The sequence below is a fragment of the Rissa tridactyla genome, chromosome 1 (assembly GCF_028500815.1).
Source record: "Rissa tridactyla isolate bRisTri1 chromosome 1, bRisTri1.patW.cur.20221130, whole genome shotgun sequence".
NCBI lineage: Eukaryota > Metazoa > Chordata > Aves > Charadriiformes > Laridae > Rissa > Rissa tridactyla.
The window spans coordinates 71514831-71536328 of record NC_071466.1 but is presented as its reverse complement, the minus strand read 5'-3'; the positions used below and the strand labels follow the sequence as shown (position 1 = coordinate 71536328).

Sequence of the window (21498 nt, the reverse complement as noted above, 5' to 3'; positions counted from 1 at the left end):
TCCTCCATAAGCCACACTTTCCCTACAAAGTCCCTTTCTCTTGGCCCTTTTCCAGCCCTGTAGTCTCTGCTTCACCCCACAGAAGAACTCAAAACACTCTTTTTCTTTCATAACACAGTTCAATGTTACAGGAGCCGTTTCAGGAATACCAGCTTAAACAATCACAACCTGCATGTCTCATTTTGGTGTCAGCATGCAGTTCTGCCTGCTGAGCCATAGCCTCAGTCTTTTGACACTAAGCTCAGAGAGTAGACCTCAGTGTGGACTCTCAATAACAGGTCTGTCATTTTTCCATGTCAACTTTTCCATCATTTTCATGGTCTCAGTGCTGCCACGCTGTTATTGACATCCAGCGTCCTTACAGCCCCTGAAAACCACCTGCTTGTCTGGCCTCGGATGGGACACTTTTCCATACAGAAGAGTACAGCAGAACCACCTCCTCTGAGGTTTCGTGCTCCTTCCTGTCCTCCTGGAGCACAAATTCACCTGCATCCCGACCCTTCTACCATCTGTTTAGTCTGCAGAAAGCTAGCTTTCCAGCAGCTGCTTGCAAGTGGAGGGAGAACAATCCTGGGAAAGTCATCCCAGGCTGGCTTGGCTACCACACAGAAGGAAATTTCCAGGGAGAATTCATTTCCTGGTCTTCTTCCTGTCAGTAGAACAGGATTCCTTCAGCAATAGGTTATCGCCTTCCCAGACTGAAATGCAGGTGAATATTTTTGGAAGATCCATTAAGCCTGCTTTTCATTAATGGCTTCCACACATTAAGTGGCCAGTCCCTGTAGCTGTCACACAAACAAACTACTTCTTACTGTTTGTACAAACTACCCAGTAAAACTTAGAGTCACAGGAGACAGGACGCTCTTCATTATTTAGTCCGTGTAAATGGCAGGAACTTGAATGTGCCTGAAAGACAGCAGCATGACTTGTTCTTGAAATCTCCCAACACTGGAGATCCCAGTCTCCCCAGGTGAGGTAAGTGTTCTTCTCCAGTTCTTAACTTTTCTTACAATTAGAATTTTTTTCTTAATGTCTAACCCAAATCCCTCTTGCTGTGATTCAAGGCTATTACTTCTTGTCCTATCCACATTGGGCTTGTCATACAGATTATTCTCTTTCTCTTACATATTTCTCAGCTGCTATCATTTCTCTCTCAGTCTTCTTTACTTTTAGATAGAATAACTACAGCCCCTTCACCCTTCATTCATAGGTCTTGTTTTCTGAACGTTCTCATTTTCTTCTGACCTCTGCTCTCCAAAATTTCCACATCTGGTTTTAAGGACATTGGTCAAAAAAATGGACACAGTACATCACTGGAAGTGTCACTAGCACCAAGCAGAACTCAGATCATATGTTTGTTCTTTCTTCCCTAAGAAAAGGGTGTTTCATTGGGTTTAATCCACAGTGCATCTGCTCTTCTGGCTGTAAAGGGTCGCTATGTAATAGCAGTTAGATTTTCGATACACTCTTTAGGCAGCTAAGGAATGGCTTTTTAACATTTCTAGCATTTTAAATGCTCTCCAAGAATTTCTTGCAGAATTTTGTCATCATTAATATTTTTAATACAACTGTAGGGCAGAGAAATATTATCATCGCCATTTTTTCCTATGAAGAGGCTGCAGGACTGCAAAATGTGCTTTGCAAAGGCATATTTTGTCTTGTGCCTTGTGAGGAGAAAAAGCAGTGCTGGAGTCTTCCATACAGGATTCTGCAGTGTATTTGAAATCTCCTTCCACAAAACATGATTATTCAATGAGTGTGTTCATAGTGCAGGCTTCCAAGCCAAGTCTCTCGTCTTAAGGGCTCTCAAAGGTGCTTAACTGTAAGCTCATATGATTAATATTTTGTTCATTTCTGCATTTTTCATTTAAGTACCTAAGTTTTGGTCTTTCTTGCGCACCAGAGCACTTTGCCAAATTCTTTTATCCCTCTTGGGACAGTTGGCCAAGGAGAAAGGCAGGACGGCAGTTGGGGAAGATAGGAGCAGAAAAGAACCTGAGGGAGAGGCTTCAAGTGGCAGGAGAGACTGTTTCTCCAAGCAGAGATGAGGTGTAAGCATTCATCTCTAGACCTTACACCTATCCAGAACATGGAATTTTTCCAAGTTTTCTTAATTTACAGTGTTCCTCTAATGTCAGCAAACACCTGTAGCCCACTTAAAAACGTGTCTTACTTCCCCCTTGTGGCTTATCTACTATTGCTACTAGGTTCTCAATAGTTGAAGTGACAGAGGTCTTCATTGTGCAGGGGAGGTTTCCAGCCTTTAAAGGACACATGTACAGAGCAGACTGGTTCTGCCTAACTTCATTCAGGCCATGCCTATTTTCTTTTTCCTTGGTTTTTTGATCTTAGTTTAGCCGTCTTGTTTCTATGCATTATATGCATGGATATGCATTATAAAATGTGACGTGACATCAATTTCTAGCACTGCTAGGGTTTTTGCACATGATGCAATCTGCTGCTCTGGTGACATGTTCTCATGTGACATAAATTGAAATCACAGTGGGTCATAATGCAGCACAACAGGTGCAGCAAAATGTTTTAAATGTTTTCCATTCTTTTTTTAAAAAAAAAATCAAGTCAGAATCAAGAACAATGGCAGCCACTAAATTAGTTCTGCAAATCCTTGCAGGCAGAGCAGTCTGGAAAGAGAGGATCAGGGAGAGGATGTTTTTTGCTATTTGCAAGGGGGATGTAAATGCAGTTGTGCAGTGTAAACCACATATTATATTTTTGGTCTTTCATGTGTTGTGATAAAAGTAGTTTTCTTAGCAGTATAACATGTTTCATTAATACAATGTTTAAATAATTAAATACAGCAACTCTGGAGGCAATGGCTAAGATAAAAGTTTGTAGGCAATCCACTATTGTGATCAGACAGTACTTCTTAAAAACCATGGAGATGCAATTTAGTAATTTAACTTCTGGAGTCAGTTGTTTAATAAACTATTACATTTTAATATAGTTTTGTTCTTGTCAAAGGGAATGATTCATTTCCCCTCTGTCAATTGTTCCAGCTGAAGTTATTAGTGGTTCCAGGGTTGAGGGGGTGCTGGGTTCCTGTTTGAATATCATTACCATGCTGTTCCCACTCTCTAGGTGTTGCCACTGTAACGTTACGTGTGTGATCTTTACTGGTTATAATTATTTTGTGGGGATAGTAAGTGCCATCATCTGAGTCTTCAATGTTGATATATTTCATTAGGTTTAATTCTGTTGGCAGAGAGTAAGATGCTGGTTAAGGGGGATATATAATTAGTTGTAGTAGGATTAAGTGAGTATTAGTATACTCTAATAGCGGATGTCCCAGAAAGGAACCTGGCAAAACCATTAAATAGAGAGAATATAATAGCAGACAAGCTAAACATTACCCCTGCTACTATCTGAGTTTTTCATAGTTTTAAACAAATTTGCTTGCTGAAGCTTCAAAATAATCTTCTTGTTCGTTTTCCTTTATTAAAAAAGCTTTCATAAGAAACAGATTCTTAAAAAACAAAAGGCTGGGTTTCTCTATATCTGTCTTTCCCCGCCTTATGAAAATTTTAGTTATGTAATGTTGGGGTGTAGGTTTAATACTGTCTCTTTGGCTCCTTCTTTTGCAAGTTGCTGTCAGCTGATAAAGTACTGTGAAAGACAGGCTTGGTAATCAGTTAAATCATTCTCCATATGCCCATCCGTTACCAGTAGCAATCGAGGGTGGTGGACATTTCTATGCTACTTGTGCACGGAAATGCCAAGGGAGCAAAGACCGGGACGGCAGCACCCACCGTGCCCTGGGCCGGTCATTGCGACTCACCTGCTGCTGAGGCTGTCTCAGCGCCGTGTGACAGGTCCGTGAAGATTAGGGAGCGAGGGCCTTTCAGCAAGCGTTTGCTTATCACCAGCCTTGGCGACACGTGGGATTATTTATGGCTGAGTCCTTTACCACAGCACTTACGGCTCTGAGATAAAAGGCACGCGCCAGAGTCCCCACCGCCTCTCCAGCTGAAGAGATGGAAATTGGCATTATTTGAAATTCAAGGAGTTTTTACTGTACACAGGAATAATCCAAATGTGGAACGGGATTTGTTATTAACTGTAAATCCCCTTTCCCCTAAGAAAACCAGAGTAAATGCAGGAAATAAGCTCCCATTTATATACCATAGAGACAATGCTTCATTGTCACTTATATTTTAAAGTCACAAGTGAAAAGTAAATGGAAAGTGGGAGCAAATATCAAGGTGTTAGTGGCATTGATCCTTCCACAGTGCAATCAATAGGAATTTTTGTAGCTTACTTGCAACCAATGAGAGAAGGCTTACATATACAGAATATTTGATGGTTTGTTCCTTAGAGCTTGAGTTATTCTGCACCCAAGTCAAGAAGAGGGGCAATGTCTTCACCTTTTTTTTTACTAGTCATTCTGCACATTTCATGTTTATTTACTCTTTACATTGTAGCATTTTAAGAAACTTTTAAATATTTCTTTATGCGCACAAAAAAGAACCCTCGTCAAAATAACTCCAAGTATTCATTTCCAGGATGCCTGAAGCTTCTCGTTACTAGGTACTTGCAAGGCACGGAAGATGTAGTAAAAAAGAGTTGCAAACAGAATTTCCTTGGACATGCTATAGAAATTTTGCTCGGTCTAGCTTAATGCCATCATCTTCAAGTTTCCCCTCACAGAGGGGAAAATTCACCAAAAGATTATTATTCTTCCAGTTGTGTGCAAACCCCCAACAAAATACTAACTGTCCTTGCTTGCATTTATTTCTTCTTTTTAAATTATATTTAGGACAGCCTGTGCCATAACCTGCCTGGGGTCCTACACTGCATCCCAGTGCAGACTCCACTGCAGACATATTGCGTGTTGCCAAACCCACATAGCAGTTCAGCTCTTCTTAAACGTGGTCCTCAGCATTGCCCATTCCACTCTTCTTTGATTTGTGTTCAGATGATTTTCCATTTTCATTGACAGTCTCTGGGTTTCATCCTTACAGGAGACAGCAGGCAGAATGCATGTGCTGTACAATTTAGGCTTCAAGAAAAGTGGCATCTTTTCTGTAAGAATCTGCACTGGTTACTCAACACCACCCATCCCACACTGATATTATTTTCTCTCTCTCTCTTTCTTGGTCACTATCTCTCAAACTGTTTGACCCAGATAGACATTTCCTTCCAGTGCATGCAGTGGAACCATACTGAGTAAATCACGCTGAGCATTTGTATCCGAGGTATATTTGTCAATACCATTGTTATCTTGTTTGGCATAGTTTTATTTTACTTCTTGTTCCTGTGACTCTTCAGAGGAGAGTTGTGTGCAATCTGTTGCATGCTGCAAAGAGAACAAACCTAGAGTGTTGTAAATGTTCTCTATTCTCATTTCTTTGCTTATTATGCCCTATGAGCTCTACAAAGATGGTTTCTACATAGGAGAATGTAGGTGCAGGGGAAAGTTAATTTGCTATCAATATGCTACTCTTATTGTAAATATCTGCCAAACTAGATCTCCCTTTTTTCAAATTCACTTTGGATATATACACATAAATCTTTCCAAACTACTATACCTTGCATGTGTAATGCTGGAGGTATTGTGTCTGTATAAAATAACAAAAGCTTCCTTGTTTTTCACAAAGTGGGGACATAAGAAACAATGGTGTTCTTGATACCTATGCATCACTTCTAGCATTATGGAAGGCTAGACGCTGGCATAATAGAGGCATCAGATAAAATAATAATACTCAAATGATGTTTGCAAAGTTGAGCTCGTAAATGTCAAAGGTGATTTGAAGTGGACAAGAGTGAGTCTTAACAAATCAACTAGGGGCTGCTGGCAATTGTTTCTGTTCTCGGTTCTTATTGAAACTAATATTGGACAAATTGAAAGAGTGATTGCCTTAGAGCCTTCGCAATGTCTTCACCAATCTGTTGCCCATTTCCATAAAAAATGGGAGTGAAAATGGCAGCTGACTTCTTTTGACCTCTCTCAATTTCACCGTGGCTCCTGTCGGAGGCCTGAAAAAGCAGTTTTTCAGGCAGACCATTATCTGCTGTAGCAAGTTAGTTGGCAGAGAAATTGAAAAATATCAGTCAAATAATCTATTTAAGCCTGGTCTTTTTGTATGTGTTATGATCTGAGTGGTAGCAAACCAGCAAAAAAATAAAAGCCTCAACTTGCAAGTGGATGAACAAGTGAAGTTAGGTTTTTTACCAGACATTTTCTTTTATTGTATTGCATTCTTTTTCTGTTCCTCTGTCCTCATGATTTGACTGTCAGCATTTTAATAAGATAAGAATCTACCTGGAGTGCCTGAATCCTAGTCCTCGTCACCTTCCTAACTTACTGGCTTCTCTCTTCTGGAATCGTGGACCAAGAGCTGCTCTGATCCACTTTCCTTACTAACTCATTCCCCTTGCATCTAGTATCTTTCCTTAGATTCAATCATAAACTTGAACTTTTTCTTCTTAGAAACTTGCAATACCACTAAGTTTTCTCCTCTCTACAAAGTCTAAGACCTATCTATCTTCCATGCATATCAGAGGTGTGCTGACAGTTTCCCTCAAATTCCTCTGTAACTAACGACTGCGATCTTAATTTCCCATGCAGGCGGGTCAAGTTATCTAGTGCGGGATTTACTCTTAGGCAGTGTGTTTATCTTGTAGAAGGAGTTTTGGAGAACTACTCTCCTAACTTTCATTCATCTCTCAAGTACTTAAAGTTAGGTAGAGAACTGGAGGCTCTATGACTTTGGGGAGACCTTAAAAAGAGTGTCCATGCTGCAGATTGCTCAGCCTAACAGTGCTGGGATTACCCAGCAAACACCCGACTGCATCAAGTGATCAGCTTGGACCCTATTTCCACCTCAGCTGTCTTTCATCAAGCTGATTCTTTCTGACTCAACCATGGGTTGCCAGAAGATATCAAGACTGCTGTGGTCCTCTCTTCCCTCACGCACAGTGTATGCGTCCTTCATCCTCTCCCGAATTACTTGTGGGTTTCAGAGGTTTTTGCACAGCCGCTTCTAGCTATTACTCTGCCTGGGTTTCTAGTCCTAGCTTTCCCTGACTGCTGCCTGGTCACCAGCCTCCTCTTACCTTTGGGAAGTAGATATCTTTCACTCTCCTCTTCCACAGAGGCTAGGCACTTTGTAGAGATAATCATGGTTTCATCTGGGAAATCAATTAGAACCTTTTTGACTAAGCAAGGCAGTTGCTTCTTGCCTTAGTTTCATGGCTAGAACTGCCCAGGTACCCTTTCTTAAAATTTCATTTGCCTCTGAACATAACCTTTCCTGCTGTGAGACTTAAAAAGACATATTATTTGTCTTTGGAATATCTTAGCTAAATAATTTGGCTGAAATTTCAAGGCTAGTCTGCTGTTACTGAAAATAAGATTTCTCTTGTAGTGAGCTCTGGGTTGTTTAACGTAACGTGATTGCTGTATCAGAAGCATATTCTTTAAAAAAAAATAGATGCACAGTTTTTCAGCAACAAGAAAAAAAAATCTTGTTTCCTTTTGTATAAGTGGAAAGAAACAATTTAAACTTCAGAGAATTCTTCTCACTTTTTGCCTTCTTCCATTGTGAAGAACCACTGTGTTTAATTAAGGACAGAATTACCAGATATACGCAGACAAAGAGTATCAGAGCCATTTGGTTTCTATCAGCAATCATAAGATAGTGCCAGGGAAGGAACTGCGTGAACAATAAAGACACTAAAGTAGCAAAACCAGAGACAGTTATAACTGCAATTCTGAGACTCATTGGAGATAAGTTATTGACCGGCCGTGTTATAAAGTTATAGTGTCACAGCAGTTGCTCAAGCTTTCTGCAGAGCTATCCTAGTCTGCAATGGAGTTAACACATGGTTGTCATGTTGCTGCAAAATACTCCCCTGTAATTGGCAACTCATTAGGTGATGTGCTGCAACTGGGTCGGACCGTTCCTCTGACTGCTGATTTCAGAAAAGTTGATTTTCATGCAGGTGCAAAGTTTACAAGTACAGAACTGTGGCTGCTGGGGCTCAAAATCTGACCTATTTTTTTGCTAGTTTTCAGTATTGTGTGACTTTTCTCCAACTGATTGTTTTCATTTCATTTTATTTATTTTTATTTTGGTTTGTCAGACCTTAAGAATCCAGAGCTACCCAATGACTAAGGGATAATATAACCAGATAGGTTTAGGTTCTAACTAGCGGTGTTCTCCCTTGTAATGCTTTGGTGTTGTGGATCTATGGAGCTCGCTGACTGAATATCACTATTTCACTCACAGCCACCCTTCTACTCCCATGAGGCTGCTGTATTAACCTCCTACTTTTCTACCTGTCCTTTGTAAAACTCGGACATTTTTTTTCTCTGTTCCCCCTACACTGATGCTGAGAATGACCCAGTTCAGATCAGAGGTTCCCAGTAGTCAGGATCTAAACTGTGTCACTACGGTTTCATAAAGGTGTGTCTGAACCTAAACTTGACCATGGTTTTTATTACTACAATTATAGCTTCAATGCATGATGTAATGCATACATAATCCGTATTTGTTTACTCCAGAAGAATGAACAAAACAAAATATACCTTTTTCTGGATTTGTCAGTCCTTCATCTTGTGCAGGATTTAAATATCAGACTATCAGTTATATGCAGTTTCCCTGTGAAGACCTCCATTGATATTTAAGGTCAGCATCGGAATATGGCCTGGTCCCTTTACTTTCATGGGGGCCAAGTTTTTGATCTTGGCGTTTTGGTTTTCCCTCCAGAGATTTTTCTAATTGACAGAGGAAGACGCAAGATTTTTTTGTATAAGATGTGAAGTGCCTAGCAGTGAGGATAAAACAAGACTCTGTTAGCTACTGCAGGCAGCCAGGCGGACCAAATTGCTCGCCCTCCACGACAGTTGCATTCTGTACCTTTGCAGGTGCTGGGGAGTTAAAAGTAGTGTGGTTCACCTCTTGGACAGACAAGGCATTAGATTTCAAAATCCTCATCCTTAGCAGGAAACCAGAATAAAAGGGCATTGTGGCAGACAGCAGCATGAGAGGTAGGGCTCAGAGTGGTTGGAAAGTGAGCTATCTCAGCGAAAGTAGTAAGCGTGACCTACTGTCCTCTTCCTCCACTTGCAATGCTGTGGTCTGGCAGGTTCAGAGTCGCCAGGGTCAGGAATCCACACGCACAGACACTTTTCCTCTATCCCAGCAGTTCCCTATCTGTAAAAGTACCAGTTTTGCACTGGTCCTCCATTGATCCAAGTGAAGTGGCTGATGCTGAGTGGTAACAAATTGTGACAGTGCTCTGGGCAAGACACGGCTCATCCACAAGCTTGTGAAAAGGTGAGCAGATGGTGCCCTGCCCGTCCCACCTATGGGCACCAACCATAGGGACCATTTGGGGGCACGACATGGGCCTCCCCTCCTGCCTGTTTGCGGGAGTCATGGCTTGCCTCAGACGCAGCTTTGATTACTTTATTCTGCAGTACTTTGTGGGCGACAGTCTCTTCTCCAAAATGCCTTTCTCACACATCCATCTCGCCTTTCCAGGCATGCCACCCTTCTTTTTTCTATTCTCAGAATGTTCTTTTTCAGAGGTTCAGTGGCAGTAAAGCAATCCCCTGAATTACTCCTTTTTACTCTGTCCTTTACAGTGCCTTTGTGATTTATAAAGAAACAACAGCCACTGAGCTTTCTTACTTTTATCTTTGTTTTATTTTAACTTGACCAATATCAAATCTTGATACCTTTCTCCCCTTTTTCATGAAGACTTTTTCATGAAGTTCAGGGAACTTTGCAACTGGCAGTATTCAGAGCTCTTTCTCAAAGGGCTGACTGAGCCTTTCTCTCATGTGTTTGTCAGGAATTTAAGTCCTATAAGTGCTTATGGGAAAAAAAAAAGAAAAACACTTTTAAAGAGTATGATTTAAATGTCCCACCCTCCTGTCATTAGACAGCTTCCAATCTTTTGTCCCTTTTGATGTCATGATCCTAGCAGTTCTCCAGACTCCTGAGGATTTATCTAGAGAAAACATGGAAATCAGTACCTGAAAAACAAATGAGTTTGAAGGACAGAAAATTTTTTTTTATGGTTTATTGGTATGTTTAAAGAAGAGATAGAAAATAAGTGCATTTTATATATAAATATATATGTATGTTAAAAAAAAATTAACTTTTGAGTTCTACTCTATCTTGCTGTTTGCCAGCAGGAACGAAGAGGCAGTTTTAGTATTCTGGTTAATAGCACAGACCAATTATCAGAATTCCAAGGCTTTTTTTCTACATCATATTCCATTGTGGGTTTCTTTTCTGTACTTACGTGTGTATATCTGGCATAATATCAAATACTATGTAAAATTCCACAGATCTGGATTGCACTTTCAACTTGCCAGTCATGTCAACTTTAGATATGACTTTTTTTTCCCCTGGCAAGTCTTACTTTTAAAATATGGATATAAAATAGCAATGAGAGTACTGTGTCAATCAGTGTCCACTATTTCAACCTGCTACTTTCCCTTAGAGCAGCTTATACATTACACTCTATTCATGCTGTGGAACTGCCATGTCCTAGAATGAATACAAACTAGGGATAAAAAGCTTTTTGTTTCAAGGCTCCACAAATGTGGAATCAGTTACCAGTTGATTTAAGAACAATTGAGAGCTTTTCCTGTTTTAAGATGGAACTGAAACAATACTTCATGATGACTAGAAGTCATTGTAATTGTTTTAATTGATGTTATTCTAGTGTTATCTTGGTTTATTGTTTATTTATATGCATTTGTTTATCACAGGTCATGCTTGAAAATGGGCTTTCATCTCAATTTACATAGTCAGCTAACAAATATATGTATGTATGTGTATCAGCTACACTTGTTTATATCTGACAGCAAAACCATATGTATTCTACATATATTTCTTGCCTTTATGTTTGTGCTATCGATTAAGACATCTGAGTTTGATTTCAGCTTGACTTTTAAGTTTGCAGGACAAACCAAGCAAGTATGTATCTAATAATATCAGTCAAATTATTGTTTGGCTCCCAAAGCACAAATCAAGTTAAAGCGTTAACTAAGCACATGTTACTGTGCTTTTTAAAGCAATTCACTCTTTAGTTGCAGGGTTTTACTCCTGCACTGTGTTGCCTTTAAGCAGCATTAGCATTCAGAAATTGTTTTTGTATCTCTAAAGGCAAATGCTGTATTAAAAACAATGATAACATCGCTTGTAGAGAAATACAGTCTGGCATCAAGTATTTATTGTCATAGCTGATAAAGTAATGGCATGTTTAATTTACATTCTCTGTGAATGATAAATACCTGCGTAACTACTCCTACCTGGCTTTACATATCCAGCAAGTAAACTAACCAATATATAAGAGGAATAGAGAAGAGAGGAAGAGCAAGTCATTATTTCATCTGTTCCATTTACAAACTCAGAAGTCACAAATGTGCAGCTGGGAAATGTGTTTGTCTCAAAGCTTCAAATCTGTGACATGTTAATTCATAAATAATTGCAGTCACATGGTCTTCCTCGAGGGCATTAGCTCAGTATTCCCAGTACAGTACACTTACTTGTAATAGAAAAGAGAAGAGTGGACAAAAGTGGTTTTCATAAATCAGATAAAATTGCTCAATAAATCCAAAACATCTTTCATTATTTCTAACAGAAAATGAGCTTAGTTATGTAAGCAACATTTTTTAAATTTGAATGGTCTTGGGAAACTGGCAGGTGAGGAAATAAAGGGCAAGGCTACATTATTTCTGGTTATGGAATCTGTCAGCTAAAGGTTTCACAGCCCTGGACCAAATAGTGCTCTGACTTACATCCCATGCTAACCCACGGACGACCTTATTTCCAGATACTAAATACTTCTGTTAAACAAGAGCACTTTTCTTTTGGGACAGTCATATGATAACATCGCCTATGTCATTGTCTAAATGCAGCTGTTTGCAAAAATATAGGCTTTTTCCCAAAAATTGTGTCTTTGGTACTCTGACTGCAGAGTGAATAATACAGTATGAAAGGAACCTGAAGGAGCCGTTAGGGTCCATTGTGTCAATCCAGCTGCTACACATGCATATTAAGTCCACATTTAAAAATGCTTGTGATGATTTTTCTGTTTGTTCTGTTTTGCAGTCCATTTTTAAATGTATACTTCTTCCTTTTTCATTGTCAGAATACCTAAGACACTCTGAACTAGCCTTTGGACAAATTCCAATTTAAATTGAAAACCATTTTAGTTATACAAGAGGAAGATTTTTTTATTATTTTTTTTTAAATCAGATGAAATTTAGGAAAAAATCATGGTGATTTAGTACAGAAAATTGTGTTTCTGTTGGTTGCTAAAAAAATCATCTTGTCTCATCTGAGAGCTGGTTGTCAGGCTCCAGTCAGCATTGGATTTAGTCTCCTGAAAGTAGAAATTAGAGTGGAAACCTGACTGACCATGACTGTAGCTATTATTGTTCAAACCACCACAAATTTCTTTTGATAAGAATAGTGTTTTGTTCAAATATCAGTTTAATCTGCTGTACACGTATGGTTGTCATCCAAAATTTCATGTTTCTAATAATTCATTTTCTAGAATACTTAGAATTCAGAGAATAAATCTTGTGAGCGTAGCATAAGTACAGCATCACAAATGAGAATGCCAAATTTAAACTGTTTAGTCTGGGAATTTATTGCTGGCACTAGAATGGTTGTTGGCAGAACATGTCCATATCGGGGGTTCATTCAGCTACTTCATTTCCAGTTTATGTCATTAAGCAGTGGCTTGAGGACACTTAGTATTTCAGTGCAAGAGACAACAAAAAGAAAGCCACCACCCCCTCCCTTTGTGTTTAATTGCATATTGGTACCTCAGAATTTTGGCTTAACTATTGATCTGATTTGCATTTATACATTGGGAATTTCTTAGAGTAATTGAAAAAGTTTGCCATCAATATAAGCTGTCCACGTCCTGGATTTTGTTACTAGTCCTAATGCTCATTTTAGAGATGCTGATGCACGGTGTTTTTATCTTAAGTTTTAACAGCTCGGCCTACATGAAGGATGTCGAGCAAGCAGGTAGTGTAGGGCTGGGGGCACTGTGTTCATGAAAGAGATTTATTTTAGCAATTGTCGTACTCCAAGCAGAGGAAGTGTAGGTTTAGGGTATAAATCGTGCTTTTACTAGTTAATGGAAAATATGGGGCTGAAGGTCTGAAAGGGCTTTAAAGACAAACCCTGGCCTTACCTGCAGCACACTGCAGAAAGGTGTCAGGCACAACCAGCCACTACTTAGACCCAAGAGTCACCCTGAGGCTGGAAGGTATGAAAGCTTCTGTTCCCAGCTGACACTCGAAATGCACACTAGTGACCAGCCGGTCTGAGGATAGGAAATATGGTCACATCTCTAAATGAATAAGGCGGATACATATCAGTATTAATTCAAGCCTAGAAAACACATCTCTGCGTTTTCTCTTTCAGACGAAGACAGGGATTACAGAGAGGGACAAAATTAACTATAGGAGATAAACCTCTCATTGTACTGCACGGGGTCAGAGAATCACAGTGCTGTTCAGCAGCAAACACATCCCATGCAGGTCATTCAGCACAGTCTTTTTTCTCCTTCCCTCACGTATTGTGTCAGGATTGATTTCATTAAACTTAAACCATTGCTGATAGATCAACATTAACTCTGGCCTTAAAATCCTGCAGTGGAGGTGCTTCTGCAAAACACTTTGGCGGTTTGCTCCACGGCCTAACTGTTCCTGCAGTTGTGAAGTTTTTCCTAATATTTAACCCTATTGTCTCCGTTGCAGCTAAAGTCCATTAGTTCTTGTTTTGTCCCCGTTGACTAATGAGAACAATTGGTCCCTGTCCTCTTGGTAACACCCCTTTATGCAATTATCAAGAGTTATTATGTCTCCCTTTTGGCTTCTGTTCTCTAGCCTGAACATATCCCAGTCTCTTAAGCTTCCCTCCTGGGCCTTATTTTCAACACCTTTTATCATTTTTGATATCCTTCTCTTAAGTCCTTCTAATTTGTCTGTATCTTTGAAAAATGTGGTAGCCCAAACTAAATACAGCTCTCTGGATGAAGCTCAGCAGAGTCAAACAGAGCGGAAAAACTGCCTTCCTTGTATTACATACGATGCTCCAATTAACACAACGTAGTGTAGCGTTTGTCTTTTCTGTGACAGCATTGTCTTTTTTGCTTGCTCAGTCTATTGTCCGTTATCACTACTACTCCCTTTACGGGAGTTTCCTGATCTAACTGGTTATATCTGTAACTTTGATCATTCTACTCTTAGGTTGTTCCATCATCTGCTTTGAGTTTCCATATGGCCACATATGCTTCCCATCTTCATATTTATTTGTATGTGGCTTTGTCTTATCTGAATCTTTGTCCTAATGCCACTAATATACCCTTAGCCATTGGAGTAATTTTGCTATATCATCTGTAAGATAGACTTTTTCCAGCAACTGAATACTCTCATCATCAATACCAAAGCCTCATCAGGAGCTTATCTCCATAACATTTCAACTATTGCTACTGTGCACGCAGGGATTAACAAATTTTCTATCCTTATATACACGTTATTTCCTTGGAAAAGGAGTATTTCCTAGTACATAGTTAATCAACGATTTATGAAAACAGCAAGGAGGCTAGACTAGAATTATACGAAACAGAAATTTTCTTATTTGCACGAACTTACGGTATTTTGATGTGGTATTTCCTTCCACCTTAATTACGAAATCAAATATTCAGCAATTTCCCACAAGCTAGAATTTCAAAACCTCATTTCAGAAAACCAGACACGTGATGTTCCAGAACTGGGATATGCATCCGTCCCCAACCCACCTGGGAGGAAGGCAAGAGGGAAAGCAGCCACTACCGAATCCCAACCCAGTGATGCTGCCTTTGCAGGACTAGCCTGGGGCTATGCAAACTCAAGCTAATTCTCGGCTTGCCAGCATAAAAGCCTTGAGAGACCGTTTTGTGTTGGAGCTGCTACAGTATTACTCGACTGAAACCCAGATTTGGAGAGATGCAGCTCAAGTTTTCAAAGGTTCTCTTTCTTCAGCAGTAAATGTGGAGGACTTCAGAGCCCCAGCATGGGCCAAGGAAATATTCTTCAAATCAGATCTTTAATAGAGCAATGTTTGTCAAATTTGTGGAAAACATTCCAGTTCAGCGAACTGATACTTTCTCACAATACATTGTTTTGTTATGAACTCTGCGCAAGCACTGTCAAAGCCCCTTGTTTTATCCTGTCCCTTGGTTTATCTACATACATCTGAACCTTTCCAGGGGTTTTCATGGGATTCTTGCTCCAGAGGAGAGCTCAAAAATTCCTTTTACTCTTACTTAGCTTTTATTTCTGTTACTCTTTATTGCGCATGAAAGCACGCTCTTTGCTCTTGCTGGGCTAACGAAGATTTATAATGTTTATTCATTTCCTTTTCCCTCTTAACATGAACCGGAACAGTTTGCCTTACTCAGGTTTCCAGAGGTACGTCTACCTCACTTGCTCAAAAAGCATTCCCAGGAGCAGACAAGAGCGCATTGTGCCTGCACGCAATCCACACCAGGGCCTTGGGCAGCCTGCCCAAACATGCCTGGCGGGGTCCTAACCACCTACTTACATATTAATACCCCCTAAGAATGCCCTGTGTGTTCGGGCCCACGGGATGTTGCATGTGCTAAAGCGTGTTTTCTGCTCAGGCGTTCGCTGGGTGCAGAGGCGGGTCCGGCCCCGGGGCAATCATGGGGCACCCCTTGAAGGAAGAGTTATTTCTTCTCTCAGAGGTGAAATGGCATTGCCGGCATGGTCAATCTCAGTCACTTGAAAGTGAGGAGGTAGGCTACCCAAAATATGAGATTTTACAATATATTAATAACTATATGTAAAAGGGAAGGGGTCCTTTTACTTATAGGTGTTGATACTTACAACTTGATGTGGATTTTCAGTGGGAGGGCGTTACTGGAGGGAGAGAGAAATCTTTCTTTTCCTTTTTCTTTTCCTTTTTTAAAGGAGAAAAGGAGAAAACAAAGTATCTCATGCTGCATTCTCGCTCTGGAACTACAAGGCAGCACTAAGGCTTTTGCAATAAAATGTTGATAATTCCATATGGTAGAAAGTCCATGTAAACAATGACTTTGAACAGCCCCCATGCTGAGGCAGTGACACTAGGTTAGCGTAGCTATCCCCTCTAGCACAGCTGTAGCTTATACCAGCAATAAAGGCTGTCTGATGGCAAACTATTCACCAATTCAAAAAGCAAAAGAATTTTTATCAATAACAGTACATTTAGATTAATATAGTTGCTTAAACATTAAAGCTTCTGCAGCATAGCATTTAACAGCATAGTTAAAATTAAAACCATGAATAAACACCCCACCTCAGATTGACATTATTTTATGAGCCATTCCTAATATGGATCTAGCCATTATCTTACCACTGCCTATGCCAATAATGTTGCCTGTATGAATAAAATGTTTGCCTGTACAGTTGGTCCATATTTCAGATCCGAATCTCCCGAACAAGAACGGGAGTGAAGCCCAACGTACTGAGTCATGGTAAGGTTCTTTTCGAGGCCGAGGAAAATGTAACTCCCAGAATAAATTACCATACACAACATTTTCTTTTGGGCCAGTTACCACTTTGTAAGAATCGTTCAAGTGCTCTTATCTCCTGTTCTAAAAGGCTTGCTTTGACATGTTCAAACGTTAGCTGCTTGTTACAGGAAGACTTACTTTCCAGGAATACAAAGATTCAGTCTTTCATCAAACCGTTCGTAGCGGTACATTTACTCTCCCTGAAAAAATTGTTTCTGTTGATATAGTTCAACTACACTGAAGAAGAAGAAAAAGTTCAGTTCTGAGCAGATGGTTAGGATGACTGACTGCAAGCCACAGCTAGGAAATAACTAAATATTGCTTGTATTACCTCGCTTCCAATTTCTTAGCCATAAATGAGTCTCTTCATTCTCTAACATTTCCTCTGACTGATTGTAGATAGCTAAAGCTATAAGTCTTCAGTGGTGTCACTTTTGGGAAGTTTTGTTCTTAACGTATTAGGACTGATGAATAAGGCATGGGACAGTCCACAATATCCCAGCTGGGGGATTATGCAGCTGGACAAAATTATCCCTATTAGTTGTTGGGTTTTTTTAATAATGGTATATCTTTTGATAAACCTTCTCGTTATAGCTGAATAGTCGAGACTTTATAGGACATAAATAGAGACATAATAGGACAAAATAATTCCATGAAAATAATGATGTTTTAATTTTGAACAAATGTGCCTTTAGCCAGAATGTTTGTGAGATGTCTTGTGATTACTGCAAAATGGGAATAGGAAGTGATTTTTGAGTTCTGAAATATGACGACTTACAATAGAAAACCTGACTCTCAGTTACTTCCACTCAGAGGAACACGACATGCGATGTGTTCTGCTCCAACTAACCAACATAACAACATTGAATGCCAAATTTTGAATACCAAGCACTTGCAGTGAAGTGCTCATAAATGATACACCTTCATTCAGGGAATCATTCTGAATAATAAATCTAAAAAAGTCATAAACTGCTCTTGTACAATGCACAAATAGAAAAAGGAGGTGAAGTTTGTCTAACAAATTATTCAGAGTGAATTATGCATCCAGCACGTACCTTGAGTCCCTGATCTGTATTTTCTGAAATTTGTATGGGATGTCTCCTCTAAAGATTTGGCAATATAATTACCTAGATCAGTCATTCCCCAGCTGGATCCTCTACGGCAGCATCAGCGTGCTCACATATTCCTGGATGAGACTGCTTATACACAGTTTCCTTATGCCACTTCCACATTACCTTTCTAAGCAGATTTGTCACCTGTTCTGGGAGAAACTGCGGCCTCCATTTCCTTCGGTGACCTAAAATAATTAAGAGCTAAATCTCCTGTCTTCAAGTACTTTTGCATATGTTTAAATTTATGCACATGAGTAGTTTCATTGATTTCAGTGGGTCTATTCATAGAAGTATGTTTAAGCAAACTTATTTGCAGGTTTGGGCTCTTAAGAGATTTGTCTCCTAGCGTTAACGTGCTTCCTACTCTATCAGTAAACAGCTTATTAGTACTCAGCAACGTCTGAAACATGCACTACTGACCAAAGGAGCTATGAATTATCTATAATAAAAATCTATAATGCTTGCACTTGCATCATTATTTTCAGTTGGATGTGTGTGATTTACGTGGAAGTGTATGAAATCAGAAAAAGACCCCGTGTGTTTGGAAACATCTTTTGTTTCGAAAGGTACTTCGGGTCAGATCCCTGAAGAAAACTTGGCAATTAATTGCAGTTTCCAGAGGTGCTTGGTAGTAAACATGGCTTTAAGAAAATGCACAATTAAGAAAAAATTGTACATTTTTTTCTAGCCATTTGTGGAAGGAAGACTGACACTAGGACAAGTATAAATGTAGGTGGCTGCAACGCGTTTCACTGCTTGTAACCTGTACAGACAGCACTGGAGTGCAGCAGTCAGCTGAAGGAGCTGGCTTTGGAAGGGGGAGAGGGAAGGAATATCTAAATGGGTTAGCTGTTAAGAACAAGAAGCTTTTGATTTAAGAAATATTAAAAGTGAGTTCCTGGATTTTATTCCTGACATACACCCAATTAATATATTTTCCAAAACCGAGACACTGTATTTGCAGGATTTATTTAATATTAATGGAGGCATTAAAGGCATAATCTAGTACCTGTAAGATGCTTTTAAATTTTTTTTTCCCAGGTTTTGTTTCAAAAATAGAGAAGCTGCTTCTGACCCAGCTGATCAAAAATGCTCTTCTTCGGGAAACAGTGCAAAATGTCTTCTTTTCAAGGCAAATGAATTTGAGGACTGGTGAGAGAGGGAGAAAGGTAATATACAGTAGCGAACATGCCAGGAATTTTGTTGGAAATAAATCTCCAGCATAACATGCATTTTGATATTGTTATACAGCCATTCAGAACTTGTATTTCTTCATTCGGACGTATGCAACTAGTTAAAAATATCTGTTACAAGTCTCTTCTTCCTGCTACTTTTCCAAATTTCTTGGACACGGTATTCTTCAAAGTTATCTTATGATTGCTTTTTAGAAATTTCCACTCATAAGAAACCTCACACAAAAATAAGCTTATAAATTAAATCATTTCAGTAATTAAAGAAAAAAAAAATGATCAGAATAAATTATGTCTTTTTATTTGGGATTTTTGGAAATACATCTAAGTGCTTTACCCCAGCTCTACCCAAAAAATTTATTTTTCTTCCATATGCAAAGATCATCTGCAATCTTACTATAGTAATTATATTAATATATAATGACTAGAAAGATTTACGCTTATTGTAAAGAGAAAAAGTTATCGCCTACAAATCTGGTAAAGTATTTAACTTGATGAAATCTTTCAGTCAAGTAAAAAAAGCAAAAAAACACTACAATATTTTCTGACTGTACACACATATATGCTTCATAAACAGATGGATTGACTTCCATACACTTAAACTCTGATTTAAAAAAATATTTACATGTCATCTCCTGGTTCTTTAGATGAAGTACTGAACAAAGAGTACTAAGACCCCTCCCAACAGATTGACCTTTCCTCCGTGATCTAGCTTCACTTCCTCCTCTTTCCTCCTTTTTAATAACTGCGTGGACACCATTTACCAGATACAAGAGAAGTACTTTACATAAGGACACATAACACAGGACTCCTTTTAATATTCATGAGTTTGTCAAGTTTATTAAAGAAATTCAAGTAGCTAGTGAACGCTGGATTGCATTCTTTCACCGTATATCTTTTATCTGGCTGTTAAAGTTAAGCATTACTAATGCAGTTTTAATTTCTCCTTCCTTGGAATTCAACTCCTTGGTGGACATGTAATACATGCTCTAGATTCTCCAGTGTGCGTATCTACATTAACAACCACAACTATTTATAGTTGCTACCAGGGTCCTTAAGATATGAAAGTTCCCAGACCCAGCAGGTTAGCTTTGAACTCACTGAAAGAAATAACCAAATAGTTAGAAAGTTCTCCCCTCAAGTCAAAATCTTGAGGTTCATTTCCCACCTCAGATTTTTTTTTTCAAAACTCGCTACAAAAGTACAGATTTAGGTTTCAAAAACCACGAGGAAAAAAGGAACCCCTTATTGTTACTGTTTTTTTTCTGGACAAATCTTTGCATTTTCGAATTTTATCTCCATCCAAAACAAGAGAACATTTTAGGAATAAAAAATACAATTACTACATGAAAGGAAACGACATTCAAATGTTGTTAATTAAATGAGGGAGTGGATGTCAATGTTAATGTGTAGGTACATAAAAAGAACCTTATTTTGCAGATGTATGACAGGGCTCCCTGAAGAACACAAGTTTTTCTATATTAATTCCATGGTAGTTGAAAGCTACATAATCAAAAACACCTTCTAAGTTTGGCAGAAATATAACACTGGCTGTTTAAAATAAAAGGTCTGTATGGAAAGTTCAGTTTTGTTTTGTTATTTTTTTTATTCCCCTAGGGTCATTGTGGTGGAGGAAATATTTTTATCTGGGCCTCAGGAAACGGTGGTCTGGCTAGCAACTGCAGTGGTACGGATGATTACATGAACAGTATTTACTCGGGGCAAAGCACACCATCACTTACCTCTGCCCCAAAACTCCTGGACTACAAGAACTAATCAATGTCTGTGTCCACCTGAAAACATCCAGTGAGGAAGGACTGTGGAGGCTACTACCCTGAAACAGACCTTCAATCTGCAGTGAGGTGAGTCAGAAATGTGTGAGTAAGATGCTGATGTGGATAACCAGAACCCTGCTGAGTTATATTTCAAACAGAAATTCAACATACCTCACTTTCTTATATAAATGGGCTGAAATGACAAGGGACGTAGAGAGTTTTCTGATGGAGTCTTCATGCTTTCCGTGTGAATACTTATGGCAGAGGCAACCTCAGGTTAGCAGAAACAGCAGATTTTCTGAAGGCAATTTTGCCAATTTTCATTACTCTTTTGGGGACTCTGCAAGTGTTTCTCACGTGCCCCTTCTAATATAAAAAAGTCCATTTTCTGTTCCAGACCTGAAAATTTATGCACATAGATCTGCAGATCTATCTGGGTTCTTTTGCTGTAACTCTGCCCATTTCAGACGCATTATAAACTGGTTGCCTTTTCCTTGGTTTCTCCAGAAAGTACGGAATGAAAATGTTGACATCAGCTGTCAGTCTTAGAGTGCAGACATTTTCTTAATTCCCAAAGGATATTCCACATATAAAGTTCATTTACGCTATCACTTAATCAACACTATATGTGTCTTTGATAACTATCCAGCTACAATCAGGCAAGTATCTTCCTATGTTTTCCGTTTCTTTTCAATATTGGTAGAGTTCATTTAGGAAACTGCCTCTTTAGGCTATTATAGTCTAGCCTTTCTTTTCTTTATGTATTCATTTTTGAGATACTTCACATCATGTGTTACAGCTCAATTTTTTGTACAGCTTATTTTTTTTATTATGCATTTTTCTCTGAGAAACCTCTAGCTT

General features: G+C 39.1%; 1 long non-coding RNA gene across 1 annotated transcript; it reads left to right on the top strand.

Annotated features, from left to right (window-relative positions):
* The first annotated feature begins 843 nt into the window (after positions 1-843).
* Positions 844-20701, top strand: LOC128917152 (uncharacterized). The gene is made up of 3 exons (XR_008469183.1): positions 844-975; positions 18714-18841; positions 20480-20701. It is a non-coding gene; the product is annotated as an uncharacterized LOC128917152 (long non-coding RNA).
* Positions 20702-21498: the final 797 nt, after the last annotated feature.